The sequence below is a fragment of the Manis javanica genome, chromosome 2 (assembly GCF_040802235.1).
Source record: "Manis javanica isolate MJ-LG chromosome 2, MJ_LKY, whole genome shotgun sequence".
Taxonomy (NCBI): domain Eukaryota; kingdom Metazoa; phylum Chordata; class Mammalia; order Pholidota; family Manidae; genus Manis; species Manis javanica.
Window position 1 is genome coordinate 68,208,409 of NC_133157.1, and position 17,575 is coordinate 68,225,983.

The 17,575-nt window shown below is 41.5% G+C and overlaps 1 protein-coding gene across 1 annotated transcript in view; it reads right to left on the reverse strand.

Moving 5' to 3' along the window:
- The window catches only part of TRPM3 (transient receptor potential cation channel subfamily M member 3), a 484,965-nt gene that overhangs the window by 140,656 nt on the left and 326,734 nt on the right, over positions 1–17,575 (reverse strand).

Below are 17,575 nucleotides of genomic sequence, written 5' to 3' on the forward strand. Positions count from 1 at the left end.
ATAATTACACATCTCATTGAGAGGAGTATGTGAGCCCACAGATGGTTCTTACAGGCTGACACCAACAGCAGAAGCGACTCACGCCCATGACTACGCGTGTAACCTTAGGTACCTCTCTGAGCCTCAGTTTATTCCAGTGAGAAACAGGGATTATTCCTTGTCTAGTATCACTGCAAAGTGCTTTGTGAGATCATCTTTTACAACCATATAGATTTCTAGAATCTGTTGTGGGTTCAACTGTCAATTCCCTTCCTGTTTGCTATCCTTGGCACATTCCCTGGGCCTGCTTTCTCTCCCATTGTGGGGGCCTAGTTCTGTTTTCTCTGCTGGTATGTCTTGCCCCTAAAGCTCTGCTTGGCTATCTGCCCCTTGTCCTGGCACAGTTCAAGCATCATCTTCCACAAGCCCATCTTGATTCAAGTCACCCCTCACCTGGGTTAGGCATCCTCTGATGTGGGTGAATGTACCTCTCACAGTACTGAACTACCCTGCAGACAATGCCAGCATCATGACTGTGGTACCACTGAGGTTGTTTACGGTGTATTTGCAGTGTTCCAGACTCTGCAAGCTCCTCATGAGCATGACTTTGGATGATCCCACAAAAAATCTACCATCTTGTGACTGTTATTATTCCTATTTCACTGAGGGTGACCATGAGGCCAGAAAGTTTAGATACCACATGGAAAGCCACACGGTTAGGAAAGGCTGAGGTGCACTGAAACCCAGCCAGCCTGGCTCGAGGGCACAGTCTCCCATTTGCTTGTCTGCCTCCCTCAATGGTCTCTGATTTCCTGGAAGGCAAGACACTTCCTCCATCTCTCCATCCCATCACCCAGCAAAGTGCCTGGCACTCCGTGGGTGCTTGATGAACGTTTGCAGAGTGAATCCTTCACTCTGAGTTTGAATCTGGCCTGTAGTTCTCAGATGGGGACTGTGTATGACAAAGACTCTCTCCTTGATCAATGTTTTGTTGGGCTCCTTTGAACCCTCTTCTCCACTAGGCTCTGACCTTTGGGCTTCCATGTGCATCACGCACTGCCCAGTTTTAGCAAGAGTACTGCTAAGTCAGTTTATCGAGAACCTTCCACCTATAATATCTGACCACATTCCTCATCCTCTGCCATCCCCCAGGTGAGAGCTGGTCATCCTGGCCCTCCTTTAGCAAAAATCCCTTTACCCTCTTGGGAATCATCCATCTGCTGACTCCCTCCCCTGACTCCTTGGCTATATATTCCCACTTTTCTTCCCTCTGTTCAGAGTTGAGCCTAATGTCTCTCCCCTACTGCAAAACCCCATTGAATAGTCCCTTGAATAGAGGCTTCCTTACTGACTATAACACAGTGTCAGAATACTTTTTTCTTTAACATATCTGAGATTGAACTGGCCTAATTGGTCTCAAGGAGAGCAGGTCTAGGGTCTTAGATGCTCAGTGTCTGAGTTTGGGTGCCTATGTGTCTCTGCATTATTTCCCATTCATAGACCAGTCAGGTGTCCACCTAATATCCATCCCCAGTCACACCAGGAAAGACGAGACAGGTTCAGGACTATATTCCAAGGGTAGTCAAATCCTAAAGAGTTAGGATTTACTTCACTTGTAGCCTTACAGGCTAATCATAAGCAAAATAGTGCCATTTTGTCAAGAATGTCCTCATGTGGTCATAAAAACCAGAATTAAAATAAATTCTTAGCCTGAGACAGAGTAAAGACAGAAAACATTCCAGGCTGCTTCATGGATGAGTGCATAAAGCCATGTTTGAATGATATGTTGGACCAATTCCAGGACATTCTGGCTTACGTGTCAGACCCAAGACCATCCTGAATTTTGTGTGTTTGAGTTAATATATTTGAAAGCATTTGCAATGGAGATGCATATTTTACTATGATGATTAATGTCTTAAACAATGGCAAATAAGAGAAAATGAGAAAGACCATTTCCTGGGAGTCAAACCTTCCTCAGACCCCCCTCTTCCTTTAAGTTTGCATGATGGCCAAGGGCTGTTCTCCTGTCCTGGTTCCTGTGTGTCTGGTTGTCAGTCACACAGACAGAGAAAAACCCTTGTTTATTTACACAATGCCCAATGCCCAGCCTGGAGAGGCTGCATTTTTTTCTCTTTCTTTTTGCAGTTTTCGATTTCAATTTGTGCTTCCTCCACAGCTTTTTTTCTAGGGCCACTGAAGAAGAATATGAAGCAAGAGCTTCCTTTGTCAAAAAACAAGCGTGGATGTTCAATGGGAAACAAAGAGCAGCCCCGGTGGGTTTTACCTTAAACCAGCTTGGAAATTAAAAACAAAGTCAGTGGGAGAATGGACATTCTCCCCTGAAGCCACATGTTCTGACCTGACAATGGGAAAACATTTGTTAAATGGTAAAAGAGAGTATTGGTGTAGGGCCCCTCTTCTGTCCTATTATACCAGCCAACAGTGATCCTTATTTTGAATAAAGTCTTCTATTCTTTCAAGCTCAGATGAAACTGATTCAAGGAAAGAATAATACAGTTTATCATCTCTATTGTTTCTCTCTAAACCCAAGTAATTGCTCTCTGCTCCTTGGGCGGCATGGACACACAGCCCTGTGTCCTCCCACTGAAGGTCAGGTCTGTTCTTGTTGCTCATTGCACACGCCATAGTTGCCAGCTATTCCAGGATCAAAACTCTGTGCATAACCGTTGCATGATGACTGACTTGCTTGAGAGTGACTGTTCAGGAGGAACAGCTTTTCTCTCAAGAGAACAATTCTTTCCACTCTGTCTTTCTCAGGATTGCTTTACCGTTTCATGTCATCCATACATATGTCAAAGGTAGAAACGTTTGGGGAGAAAGAGAGATTCATAGATCATCAAAATCAGGAAGATGTGATTAGGGCCATGAGAAAATTCTAACTAGGGAAAGAATATAAGGGCTAAGGAGACAAAGGTCATTTTTAATTGGTGTGACTGAGAAGACTTCTCACGCAGAAGGCCAGGATTTGAGCCAGACATTGTAGGGTGATACAAATTTCACTAGGGAAGTGTGGTGGTGGAGAAGAGCAGGAAGAAGAAAATGTTAAGAGAAAATGAGAGGAAAGGGAACATTAAAAGCATTACACATAAATATTCAACTGGCTGGAGCACTGGGTGAAGGGAAGATGACTTAGGAAGCAAGGCTAGAAAGGAAAGTTGGGGCCAATGATCTTCAGGGTTAAGGAATTAGGACATAATTCACTATGCACTAGGCCTTGTGCCAAACACTTTATATATTAGCTTGTTAATCCTCACATCAATCCTAAAGAGGCTCAGGGATTAAATAAATTACCCAAGAGTTCTTAGCTAGTAAATTTCAGAGTCAGGATTGTATCTCCAATCTGTGTAACTCCAAAGGCTAATTAAGCTCACAGCCTCTCCAAGGCTGTCTTACTTAAGTCAAACACTGTTAGAGACAAATTAACCTTGGGGTGGGGACTGGAGGTGGGACCCAGTTTCAGGGCTCTTGCAGCAGGCTAGGATGAAATAACAAGGGCCTGGATTAGGAGGTGGCTGGGTGACAGAGGTTGGCACTATGCCAGGATGTGAAGAATCATGTAGTGGGCTGACTTTTGAGGTGAAAGAAACAAGGAGGGATCTTTAAAGGTGACTCTTAGCTCTCCAGCCTCTGAGCTGACAGCATGGGCATGGACAGGGAAGCTACCACCATCTGAGAGAAGGTGATAAGTTTATCCATCACTCTCATCCTTTTTGACTCAAAAGTTGAACGCAGACCTGGGGCAGCACCCTGAAAGTTAGGGGGGTTATTCAGACAGTGCTCTGCCCTGCAGTGAAACCAGGTTGAGTGGAGCCTCTGCTCCTGGATGCCTTATTACTGGTGAGCAAAAAGAATGAGCTCTTTGTTAAAGTGGCTTTGAAGAGAGCCACATCACAGCCCTGGGGAGCATCTGAAGAGTGGGGAAAGGGAAGGATCTGGCAAAACTTACAGGCTGTCAAGAGCTTTTTTGGGTTATAACTGCCATAGAGCAACATGTGTGTAAGTGGAGAACCCCAAGTCTAAGAAAACAGAATTTCTCACCAAAACTGTAGGGAGATTTTACACTTAAACCGCACACAGCTGTCATGGCAATGAGAAGATATGTGTACATGCACACACATGCACACGTACAGAGCTTTTGTGAATCATGTGACTGGGCAATGCTAAACATGCTAACCACTGTCCCAGAAAGCAGCTCTATATAATTTGAGCATGGTTCTCACTGATGGCAGAATGTACGCTTCAGCCAGCATTGCATTTCCTACAAAGGACCCTCAGAAAAACTTTTGACTTTATATTTATCTTGTCAGCCAAATGCTAGCCTTTTTGTCACATCTTCCAACTGCATTGACTGTTCAGTTAAACAATGATGTCTATTTTATTTAGAGTTGTTAATGAGTTCTACAGAAGTGAGTTTTCTAGTTAAGTATGGGTGATCCCTTAATGCCAATTAAAAACAAATTAATTCTCTTGGATAGAAACTTTTCTAAAATGGAATAGACACATTTGTCTGCTTAAGAGAATCAGGGAATAAATTAAATACTTGAATTTTAAATAAATAGAAATCCATTGTTTTCTTTGGTTGTCACTTAGTGATGTTCTCATTGACTGTCAAGAAAGGGAAGTGTGCTTGCCTGAATCTAAATGGCCCAGACTGCTCACAGGTAGAGTTCACGTACCTGCTATTTATAGGTTCCTGACTCTATGGTCTGGCTATTCTTAGAACCCTCATTCATTATACCTTCCTGCTTCCTGACTGCAAAGGGCAGGACTACCAGACCAAAACTGAATAGAAGAGTGGTAGTTTCTGTGGCACTTAGTGCCTATGACTGAGAAATTCAGTGTACAAGTTGTCTGATATCAGTGCCAACATTCAAATAAGTTTCCTCCCCCACCCACATTTCTTATTTCCTGGCTTGGAGTTGAGGTTTCTGTATAGCAGATCTTTAGATAAAATAGGTATTAATCATATTTTTAGCAGAAAAATTTCTAGCTCTTTCTGCTAATCCCTACCAGGGAATAAGGAATGGAAGAGTTCTAGACTTTAAGGAGAGTGGTTGTTGAGAAAAATAAGCATATTTGCTGAAGGTGGGAATAGGTAAACTCTTAATCATAACAATAATAATAATAGCAGCTGTGGTGTGCAAGCACTCCTCCACACAATATACATGTGTAACTCTCACATAGTCTTCCCAATGAGTCTCAGTGTCATCAGTCCTATTTTCCTGAGGCTAAAGAAGGTACAGTGACTTATTCCCACACATAACTGGACTCGCATGCTGTGCTCTTACACATGACCCTGCTGATGGCCTCCACTTTCTGCTGATGGCTCATCTGGGAATCTGCATTTCCTGGATTCTCTGGAAGGACAGAAGGAGAATGAGTGGAAGCCACACTGAGGTCCAAGCTGGTATTCCAGATTCAATGCCAATGGCCATTGCTTCCCAGCAAATAAAGCGCCTGCTGAGGGAATGGGTGGAGCAGGAGCAGAGCCCCAGTGGCCACCCCAGAGGCCCGCTGGCTCACAGGCCATGCTGACCGGCGCTTTGCCCCACAGCCTCACTTCCTCTTATTTTGTGCAGTGCATCTCTCTGCTCAGTGGGCTTGAAGGAAAAGGAAAACCCACTAGAAAGAAAGAATCATGACTGTTGGCCATTCTTCCTCTGCCTCTCTAAAGCTCTTCTTATTCCCTGGAAAACTATCAGCTTAGAGGACAGGGTGAAAAGAACCTGATTACAAAGAAAGAGACAGGATTACTATCCAGTTTTGAACTTCCTCTTTACGGCTTTGGCAAGAGCACCTACTGATTGGTCAGATTATCCCAACAGATTTTTTTGTAGATTGTTGGCTCCTTTAGACTTCGCTTTTTAAAAAAAGAATTCCCTAGATGCTCAGAAATAGAACTAGCACAGAATATAGCAAGCTGCTAAAGAAAGTCAAATTCCCAAAAATAGGCATATGGTAGAATAGCACAACAAGGTGTGTATTTTTAGCTAGCAATTAAAAAGCTACTGCATTTAAGGGGCGTAATAGTGGCACAAAGTAGAATGAATTATTTTCTGTCCAGCACTGTCTTTTGGTCTATCACTTTTTTATTCACTTCTGGACATCAGTGGGAGATGTTTCTTTCCATTTTAACCTCTTTCTTATCAGTCCAGTGCAGTAAGACATCCCTTAGCTTGAACATTATGTACAGATGCATGGGAAAATTCAAGAAACATTCAAATGCAGAGTCCCTCTCTCATACAAAGCCTACATTTCTTTTGGTTGTGTTTTCAGCCTTCCCTTCTCCTTGGGTACAAGAGTTCCTTCCTTTAAAAAATATTAACTAGGAGCCTTTAAAGTGCCAGGCATCATGCAAGGACCTAGAAATATATGAGTCATGTCATATGTATATATATATGACACACTAACTAGGCACCTTTAGTTAAAATATTAACTAGGAGCCTTTAAAGTGCCAGTATAGTTGTTGGACAGTGACTTATTAAAGGCTCCTAGTTAATATGTGTGTGCACATATATACATACACATGCATATTCATACCTTCACACACCTAGGGATATATCCATATTATATATAATATCTCTATTTATGTAAATATAAATTTATATTTAAGTTTATATTTATGTATTTTGCCTGTTTATAGAACAACTTGCCCTTTATCTCATCTTTTGGGTAACTGAATTGATATAATTTAATCAACTCTTAACTAAAGTTTAGTGACACTGTGATTCTAGATAGGTATGTCTGTCTATGGAATGGAACTATAGCTAGGTGAACCTCAGTTCAAAGTTTATAACCTTAAAAACTATATCATAAGAGGAATTTTTTTAGTTAAAAGAGCAAATATAATTTTTATAAGATGAGAAAACTATGCCTGACTTTTTTTTTCTGGCCATAGTTGTTTAAAATAAGAAACAGTGGAACATATATTAGCAGCTAAATGTAGCTAAATTTAGTCCTGGTAAAAAGTTACAAAATTATGTACTACTCAGTGGGGCCCTGAAATTCTGAATAAAAAGAAAATTAATGGGTTTATATCAGGTACAATGGACAGTCTTAATTCCTCGAAATCAGGTTTTATTTTTATTCACCCTTTAGACAAGAAAACCTAGTTTTTATTAGATAGTAGAGTCTGTTTGACCCCATTAGTGGCTCTTCACAATTACGTTGTCAATCTGAAAGAGGAGGTAAGGCCAGGTTCATGGACACCATAACTCCATGGACCTAAGATTTGATGGAAGTGGAGCAGTCCCTAAAATAAACCTGGCAATGGGAAAATTTTTTTTCCCAAAAGAAGAAATATCATGTGAATGACAAATCTTTTAGTTATTCAAGACACTGTCTCATCAAGGATCTCATCATCTTTTTAAAAATCCACCTAAAGCACAACCACTGCAAACTAATGAGGCAGACAGCCCATGCCCACCAACATCCCCGACGCTCCAAAGGAGGGGAGGCTTGGGAACATTTTCCAGGTTGCTTGTTTTTTTTTGAGTCTATCTGTCAGGCTAGTTCAATTCCTCCAAGAATTCCCAGATGTGACAGGCAGTCAGCAGCTTCGCTGGGCATGACAGGTTTCATTTCCAAGAGTCCAGCCTGTAATTCCAAGTAGACTGGCTGCTGTTACAGGCCCAGTCAACCTGAGGTTTCCACTGCTTTCAAACACTGCTTCACTGAGCAGTCCGCAGTCACACAACCACCCAGGTCAATGTGGCAAAGGCTGGAAAAGAATTCTGAAGTCCCTTAAACAAAAAGGATGTTTTTGTAGCTTTCTGAAACAAGCATCCTAAACATACCTTTTTATAATGACTGATCCTATACTTTCTGATATGCACAAGGAAACCTAGTATTTCTGGAACCGGCATGAAATCCAGGGAGGAGACATGCTCCTCATCATTGCTAACTCCCTCATGCCGACCTGTGAAAAAATAGTGGATGCTCTTGCTCCCTGACTCATATTTTAATTGGGTTTTACCTACCATTCCTAAAATGTCCAGTTTTAAATGTTTTTAAATGTTTGACTAGGTATCAAACAAAAGACATCAGAAACTGGCATGCTATATTTTACACTGACACACACTGAATACACAAATTATATACACGCATTAAATACATACATTGACTCTACAAATGGAATTTTCCAGAACTGTCCCTATTGCAAATATTCTGTCCAGTTGTTAGCTCACATCCAAGGCCATCTAGTCTAGATTTTAGTTTGGAATATATGGTCTCTGGACTTACATGATCCACTTTTTTGACTTAAGAGTGAAATTCAGATTTTGATTCAATAGACATTTTCTGAATACTTCCTCCAGAAGTAAGGCTGGTATTTCAATTCAATTACCAGGTGAAATCAGAGAATCTTTATTATGTAGGATATGGCATGTTATTTTTTCTCTTTTTTTCCTGATTTTCCTTACCAATTCATGATGGGTATATTACAATATTCTTGAATGAAATAGCCCTCCCAGTGCATAGAACCTTTTAGAAAAGTGAATTTTTATAAGTTTCAATATATAATATTTATTATTAACATATAATTTTATTATTATATAATGTTATATATCATCATATAGATAACATGTTACAGGTAATATAACATGATACTATATAACCCCATAATATATTAGGCCACTTAACTGGCTCTGTGGCTTTGAGCAAGTCATCTGTTTTACTAATGATACACTAACAATCTCACCTCCATAAGGTGTTGCCAGAAAAGTGAATTAATATGTGTAAAACAGTCAGAAAAGGCCTTGGTATATTCTCAGAGAGGTCAAATGAGCTGACAGGCTCAAAAAACCAAGCCAGCTGGAAAATCTAAGTATTTAGTAAGGACTGTTGCTGGTACTGTTATTTGAAGTTCTAGTTTCCTCATTAGTAAACGGAAGGGGTGGGTTTAATATCAACTGCCCCTACAGTGATAGTTCCTTTCTTTTGGTGATCTTCTGCTGTCCCGTCCTGTAACTTTCTCTGGAGTGACCGACATCCTAGACGAGTGGGTCAGGTGAGCATTTAACACAAATGAAAATTGACGTTGAGGCATGAAGAATCCATTGTAGCAAACAGGAGCATAAGAATAACTGTTTTGTCTTGCTCCGTGTAAATAACTTCTCTGTGTTGGCTCTTTTACAATGCCAGAATGATGAAGTGATAATAAGCAGGTAATTTCCCCTGGGGGTTTAAAAACTTGGCTTAGCTTTGAATACTTGGGGATCCAGGAGAGAGACCCAGCTCAGCCTTAACAGGGGGCAGAACAGCTTGTCAACTGCTTGTTCTAGCTCCCTGGAGGCTCCTTCTGATACGATAATTTTATGTTATAAATCTGGGAGAATGTTTGGACAGGCTGAGGGCCAGTTGTTCTAAAAACTGCTGCTGTAAATCTTTTATTCCCCAAATAGTTGCTCTCTTTCTCAAATATCTTCTTATGCAGAATATATGCTAGTCATGGAGGATGTAAACTGCATAAAGTAGGCTTGGAGCTAGTGAGTATGTCCCCTCCTAAAAAAGACATCTTTTCCCCTTACATTTCCCAGGATTTTGGCTTCACCAGAATCCAAGGTCTGTATTTCTTGCCCCCAAATTCATAGAAAGAATATTTACAAAAATACTGGTGAGAGAGAAAGGAGTCTAAAATAAATGGTTTTTCTAGAGAACAACATTCCAGAAAAGAAAAGAATACCATTTATCAATAGCTCCACCTGAATGGTATTTTACAAAATGAACCACTTCTGATCAGACATAGATTTATTGTCAATACCATTTGCAAAACAATTGAAAAGGAAAAGATAAAAAGAGAAACAGTGTGTTTGAGAGCAAGAATGAAAGGGGGTTCTCAGTGGTGGTTCTGATTGTCCCTGACAGATTTTGTTGCATGTAAAGAATGCACTGTACAGTGACTATTCAATAATAGGTCACTGTTTTGTTAGTCAAGTGCTAGTATGCAAGTAACCTTGCTGGTTCTATCTACCCAGGGAACAGGAGACTTTCAATGGGATTTTGAGCAGGGCCAGCATTATAGCCACAACACAAATGCAAATTCAGCCACTGTAGGGCTTGGGGGAGTACATCAATGGGAAGCTGTTTTCATCACAGATGTCAGGTATAGGCTGGGTCTACATATTTCTTTCTGTCATGCAATTTCTTCTTATCCTGTAGTTCCTTCACATGGACTGTGTATTCAGGGCACAAAAGTTCTCCAGTAAGCTTTGACTAAGGTCAAACTCCATGATGCCTCAGAATCCAATACATGCACCAACTTGGGAAATTGCCCAAGAAAATGTTTGCACCTTAACTGAATTATTAAAACTGTTATTAAAATTGTGTTATATGAACTTCACGAATGAAAAGGATCCATTAGTAAGGGTCATCCCTGTATTATAATATTTAATAATTATTCTTTGTCCACATGTTGGAATATGATGCAGTCTTGAGTAGATAAACAGCATACATGTGCAACGCTAATGGTTAGGAAGGGCTTTGTTAGCCAGTTGTGGGATTGACAAGCTACTAAACCCTAAGTGTTTTCAAGTGTTCTCAACAGACTCATAACATTGATAATAGGATGACCCCCAAGTTTATACTTGCCAAAGCACAGCCCTTACAGAAAGTAGTTTTGAGAACCTGGTGGAAATGGGCTCCCACTCAGGGAGCCATATAATCAGACACTTACTTTTTCTAAAAGCATGGTTAGGATTGCGTAGGAGTTTTATCTGTATCTTCTCCCAGGTTAAAACTCAACTAGTGTCATTAGTGGGAGAATTCCACTAGGACATAATTAATGATTTTACCTTAAAAATATGTGCTTACGAACTGTATAAAACAATGTGTTTTAACGCTAAATGAAAAATCTCACTGTATGAATACATTATATGATTACAAATGTGTTAAAAACAAAATAAATCTAAAACTTTACACATAGGGAAAAAAAGCCTTAGAAGTAAAATGCAACAAGCATGATTGGTGCTTGTGGGGCTGTAGGTGATTATTTTTCCTCCTTTTGTTTTTTGGAAGTCTCCAAACTTTCTGTAATAAACATAGTTTTAAACAGCAAATACTACTTTCACAATGGAAATAATGAATTGTATCAAAGCTACATTAATATTCAAGTTCAAGAGATGTGAAATTTGAAATAGGAAAGAAAATTCTTAATGTGAAAATGAATCACAGAATCCAAGAAAAGAAGTGCCAGATGGGACCCAGAGACGATCTAGATTGTGGAGTCCAACGAATCAGGATATTAGAAGGTGAGATTTTAGGGCTGGAGAGGTAAAAGTCAGTTCTTATGTTAGAAGAAAGAAGAGGAAAGAACACTAGATTTTTATTCAAAGAAATCTGTATTCAGATCTTGATGGGGCTTCTTAACTCTGGGTCCTTCAGGCAAATTATGTAGTCTCTCTAAGCTTATGTTAATTATACATATATAATTGCCTAGTTCCTAATAAGCACCCGATAAAGGGCAGCTTAACATTATTACCATTAGAGTCTCCAATTCCTCAGGGGCCCCAGGCTAGAAGTATTTTTATGCCATTTCTCTTGAGTTGAGAAGAGAAAGAAGGTAACTACTGAGATCTGTCCTGTGTCTTCCAATAGTGGATAGGCTAAATACTTAAGGTCGTGGGGTATTATTTATTTATGGAGAAGAGCTATTGTGATATCATCACTAGATTTTTATTCTCCTTCAGCTTCATTCCCATTTTTTCTTTTTCTTTATTGAAAAACTCCTCAAAAGTACGTTCTCTTCTTCCTGAGTGTCCTCCTTGCAATCAGTCTCATTCTGTCTTGAATGGGCTCCTGTCCAGATTTTCTCCCAGAAGACGACTGACACCACACTTCTCAAGGTCACCAACAAACTCCGCTTTGCTAAATCTGGTGACAACTTTTCAATCCTTGTAGTACTTGATGTATTAGCATAACATTCCTTTCCATATATAACCATTTCTTTACTCTCTCTTCTCCACTGGAAGGTGGGGTGAATGAGGACAGGGACCACCGCATCCTCAGCCCCTGAAACAGTGCCTATCATGTGGCAAGTGCTCAAGAAATGTTTGTGGAACGAATGACTACAAAAGTAGTTTGGGGAACAGAAGGCTGTTGCGACACAGAGACCTCACCTTGCCCTGTGTGACTTAGAAGGGGACCCTAAGTGGAACGTAAATGAATGCTCCAGGCTGAGGCTCACCTGATGGATGCCACTAGAAGGTCCTGAATTCATTCTGGACTTGTGTTCAATCAGTTCTTCATACAGCACATGTGATGATTTGGCTTCAAAAAGAGATGTATTTCCTCGTTGGATTTTCCACCGTGAGAAAAACATGCCCATGTTTATTTGTGTACAATGTGTGCTGTGCCTGGCATCTGCTCCACTTCCCGCCCCTCTGTGTGCCCCTGCCCACGGGGCGTCTGGGAGTCCGTCTGCATGTTATAAAAAGGTTTAGAAAATTCTCCTCTCTGAGCCCTCTAGCTTATCCTATCAGAGCTGAGAAAGCCACCAAGTGTTGCTCAACTGGCAGAGTGACAAAATGCACCCACACAGGAGATAAAACAGCTGCGGTGGGGATGGGGAGCTTCAGAGGACCCGTGAAAGAGGAAGACAAAGAGATTATGGCACATGGATGGCAGATGGATGAGGTCTGGTTAGAAATCAGGTTGTCAAGAAACATTCTGTCTTAGGCCGATTGGAACATCAGCATTTCAAACCACACAAATGCCAGGGACAAGCCCTTGCAATCTCGAACACTGTGGCAGGGTGGGGTCCTCTCCTCCACCATCCTGCCCCCACGTTTCATCCGAGATGGATCTTACAAGTTGGTTCTTGTGAATCCTGTGTTTTGGGGACGCTGGTGCGTGTGTTATCGGGGCCTTGTGCCGTTTCTCAGCACACTCAGCCGTGGCAGAGACTGCATGTGGTGCACTGGCATTGGCTACACCGAGGCCCTGGACACATAGGGACTAAGAGAGAACATTTCCGTGAGAGCCACAGAAAAGGAGCTTGCCATTCAAAGTGCCTTTCTGTCTTTAGTGTTTCCAGAAAGAGCTGTTTCTTGACAGGGGCTATTTCTATGTTTCTTGCCAGTGAACATGCATGGTTTTGGCAGTGTGAAATTGGGAGCATGTAGAGAAGGAACAAATAAAAGAAGAGGAGGAACAATAAATGAGAAGTGCTGTTGTTCAGTTCTTGGAAAGATTATCCACCCTCCCTAGTATTCATCTCTTTTCCTTAGATGAAATGTCACAGAAAGAAAAAAGCACAAGCTTTGGAATTAGACACACCTGTGCCTGTAAACTGGCAGTTGCATTATGATGCTGGTGTAGGCAAGAAACCTAATTTGTCAAGCCTTAGTTTCTTAACCTATAAAACTGGATAAAAAACACTTATCACATAGTGTTGTTTTGAGTCTGAAGTGGAATATATGTGCAAAATGCTTACCATAGGGTCTGAAATAGAGCCCTCCCTACATAGTAGTTATAAAAAGAGCAGGAGGAAAAAGTAAAGCATCAGATATGGCAGACCTGAGCTTCATTTAGTAATTTACTCAGCAAATATTTAAATTGAGCATCTATGTTGTATCTAGAAGTGTGTGACATGCTGGACAAGACAGACGTGACTTCATAGAAGCTAAAGGTGCAGAGAGACAAAAACACATGCAAACATAAATAAATGAGAGAAGTGCAAAGTGTGGTAAATGCCATTACAAAATGAATAATGGGATGAAAGGGGAAATTGCTTTACACAGAGTGATCAGGGAAGGCTTCTTGGAGGAGGAGACGCTCAAGCAGAGAATGAAAAATGGCAAGGATTCAGCCGTGTAAAGAATGAAGGGAAAGCATTTGGGGTAGAAGGAACGTTGCAAGCAAATGTCTGAGACCAACAAAGACTCAGAGGTGTTTGAAGCATTGAGGGAGGACCACAGTGGCTGAGATGAGAGACGATTGCTGGAGCAAGAAGGAGAGAGACGATCAGAAAGTACTGGAAATCATTCTAGGGATCTCTCTTGAGGGTCTGCCATTGCCCCCTGCTGTCCTCCACATACTAAGAAAATGCGACTTTGTAAGTGAATCTCTCCCTTTAACCTCAAATCTATCCTCAACAGTTTGGGAAACAAAGTGATGTCATTTCGTCAAAGTGCAGTAGCTTCCCTATGTTCAAATCATTAGCAGCTGATGGTTTCTTACTGTTAAAGAGGATGGTGGGCTTTTGTGAAGGCTCTGCTGTTCTCCAGAGAACCAAGGCTGTCCCCAGATTGGTTCGTAGCAGAAGTCCACCGCCCCCTCCCAGGGAAGCCTGAGGAAGGCCTCACACTCTGGTCTTTGCATTCCTGTGGGACCTGCTGGGACCTGCTGGGGCCTGCTGGTGGGGTATCTGTTTTTCCCCTGACTCAGGTCTCTGTGGGGGCCGACATGCTGCCAGGAAAGCTCAGACTTTGTTTTTTGGGTCCCAAGTGAGCTGGGCTTCACCCAGAGGGCTGAAAGCTGCAATCCCTGCCTCCTCTGGGCAGAACTGCCCTTCCTCCCACCTGGAACCAGGGTGCTGGGAAGTAGTGAGGGAACTTTACTCCACTAGTGTCTGCAGAGTCTATGTTCTCTGCCCTTCAAAAATAGGGCAGTAGTCTGTGAAGGGATGATGATGTGATGGCAGGAGTGGTAGGAAGAGGCTTAATCGTGCCACTTACCACCTGAGTGACCTCGGGTCCCTTCAAGCACTTTTTTTTTTTCAGTAAGATAGGGACGATATTATCTGTCTCTTGGTGTTGTAAGATAACACCTGCAAATAGCAACTGGTAAGTTAGGGATGGAATTATGCTTTGTCCCCTCCTCCTTCTCCTCTATTTCCTTCCCTCCACTAGTCAGCAACATCTTTTCCCTCTTGTCTGTCTTTACTGAATGGCTCACCGCTGGCATGTGCAGAGAGCCCTCAGTGTGTCAGGGAATCCCTCACATTCTCCCTGCCTGTTGTAAGTCATGGCCAAGTGCTTGGAGAAGGATGTGATCACAGTAGAGACAGGCCCCCATTTATGATGGTTTGATGTATGATTTTTCTCCTTTACAATGATGCAAAAGTGATACCCATTTAGTAGAAACCATAGTTTGAAATCCTGGGCTAGCGACATGCGGGACGACTCTCCCTCATCATGCTGGGCAGCAGCGGTGGCCACAGTGCCTGGTCAGCCACTCTGAGCAGGAAGATAAGCAGCCGCTACACTCGCAACCATTCTGTTTTCCACTTTCAGTACAGTATTTAGTGAGCTACATGGGATATTCAGCATTTTATTGTAAAATAGAGTTTGTGTTAGATGATTTCGCCCAGCTGCAAGCCAGTGGGGGTGTTCTGAGCATTTTGCAGGTAGGCTAGGCTAAGCAAGGATGTGCAGTTAAGGGTTTTAAATGCACTTTAGACTTAACATATTTTCAACTTACCATGAATTCATTAGGATTTAACCCCAAGGAAGATCTGTACTTAAAATCAAGTCAGTGGGGGGCCAGTTTCACTTAATTATGCTCTGTCTCGTGCTCCAGTATGTTTGTCTTCCCTGACGAGGGCAGTTCTCTCAGGCCCAGGTTTGGGGTTGGCAGAGGTAGAAGATAAACTGGAGGATGATGTTGGGGCAACATGTGATCCACATCAGGCTAATGACCCTGGGCGAAACTCTGGAATTTGATGAATGTATTCATTTACAGAGCATTACGTCTAATAAGAAGCATAAATACTAATGTAGATGGAAGTGCAAGTGAACGAGTTCATATGGTAGGAAGTACTGTATACATACTGATTAGCATGGAAGAGAAAGCAGAAAGTATCTGGATTCCAGACACCTGTTTATAACAACCTGTGCACATAAATAACCTCTCTAGCTTCTTCTTGTTTATTTTCCCTCAACTCTCCTTCCAAACTCTCCTGTTCCTCCTGTAAACACTATGGATCAAAAACACAACACAATTTACGGGTTTGAGTAAATTTTATGAAATGAGAAGTAGAAGAAGGAATACATTGGGAATATCTGTCTTTTTGGAACACTGATTTTCAGACTTTAGTTCAATGACTTTTGGTCAAATAAACTGCCCCTGGGAAAAGGTTAGAGAACTAAGAAATATAAAACACAGGAAGGATGGGCCAGCATCTGTCATGGTCAGCATGCTTGTTCTCCTGGCCTCTACCCACTGTGGAGAAGCTGTAGGAATTAGTAGTTTGACATGATTTGAATATGAGAGTTGTTGTCAGAAGTTTTCCAACTGAGAGTTGAGCAATCTGTGTGAGAGTCACCCTCTCCCTTGCCTCTCATCTGTATTTTCCCCTTCACTTGTGACACTACCATAAAGTCTGCTAATAATCAATAATTCCTTTGATTGAATATGTGACCTTTACTGGAAGTTCAATATGTTACAGAGGTCAAAGAGCCATCAGTCCTGCATACATGAATGGGAATTCAATAATGCTGGTGGCCTCCAGACTTCCAGGTAAGTGCATCTGCTGTGAGGACAGGGAATGGTAGACGGTAGGAGCTGGCTAATGCTGGAGGAAGGAGATGGGGAAATCCTAGTAGAGTGTCCTAACAGGATTTTGGGGGTCCCTAAGAGCAATACTGCAGAGGAGGAGGGAGCAGGAACTAAAATGTTAGCACATGAACAATATTGCCCAGGGCCCATCCTGTTGCAAAGCAGGGGATGCCAATCTTTTTCTTCTTTCCTACTACATTTCTTGCTTTCTCAATGTTGTTATTGCAAAAATAATTTTGTTAAGTTATTCACATTGCTTTGTGAGAAAATGGGTTCTGGGTTCTAAATAGATCTTTGGATCATAGCCCATTTATAAACTGGTGATTTCCTGAAATGCATGATTGACAGTTTAGCATGGAAGACATTACTTGCACAAAAACTGTTAATGAGAAATGTGGAGTTCATGCATTTAAAAATCGCTCAGAAGTTAAATGTTTATCCAGATGGGGTATCTCTGAGGCACTGGAAGGAATGTAAGATGATGTCTGTGGCACCTGTGTTCCTAACTTGGTTGCTGCCATGGAGAGGTTTCTTAATGAAGTGGTTCTTACCTCTTTGGAGTTATTCAGACAATGGGGAATTTGAGAAGTGAATGCATTCTTCCCCTGATGTGCCTATACCCACAAAATCTTGCATATATTTTCAGGGGATTCGCAGAACTCCCTAAAGACTTCTAGTTTTCTTGGACCTTAGGCTTAGAATTCTTACTCTGATGAATTCAGGGAAAACACTGGCCCACGTGTTTCTTATTTGGAATAGAAAAATTCTTATTTGGGAATAGGCTGTAAGGTAGGGGTAGTTAACCCATCTCAGTGCTTATAGGACTTACTGCATTTGACACATGAGGATGCCAGAGGTTGCACAAAATACATAAAGATATATGATCAGAGTCTTTTTCCTCAAGGACAATTAGATTTGGTTAGACTACAGTATCGGGATAACAATAGTAGCACTAGTAGATGTGGCTGGAAAGGTAGACTAGGTCTGGGTCATGGAGAGTCTTGAATGATAGGCTAAGAAACTGAAACTTAATTCTGAAGGCCAATATGTTCTGACTTAAAGTCATTCTTGTACAATCTTC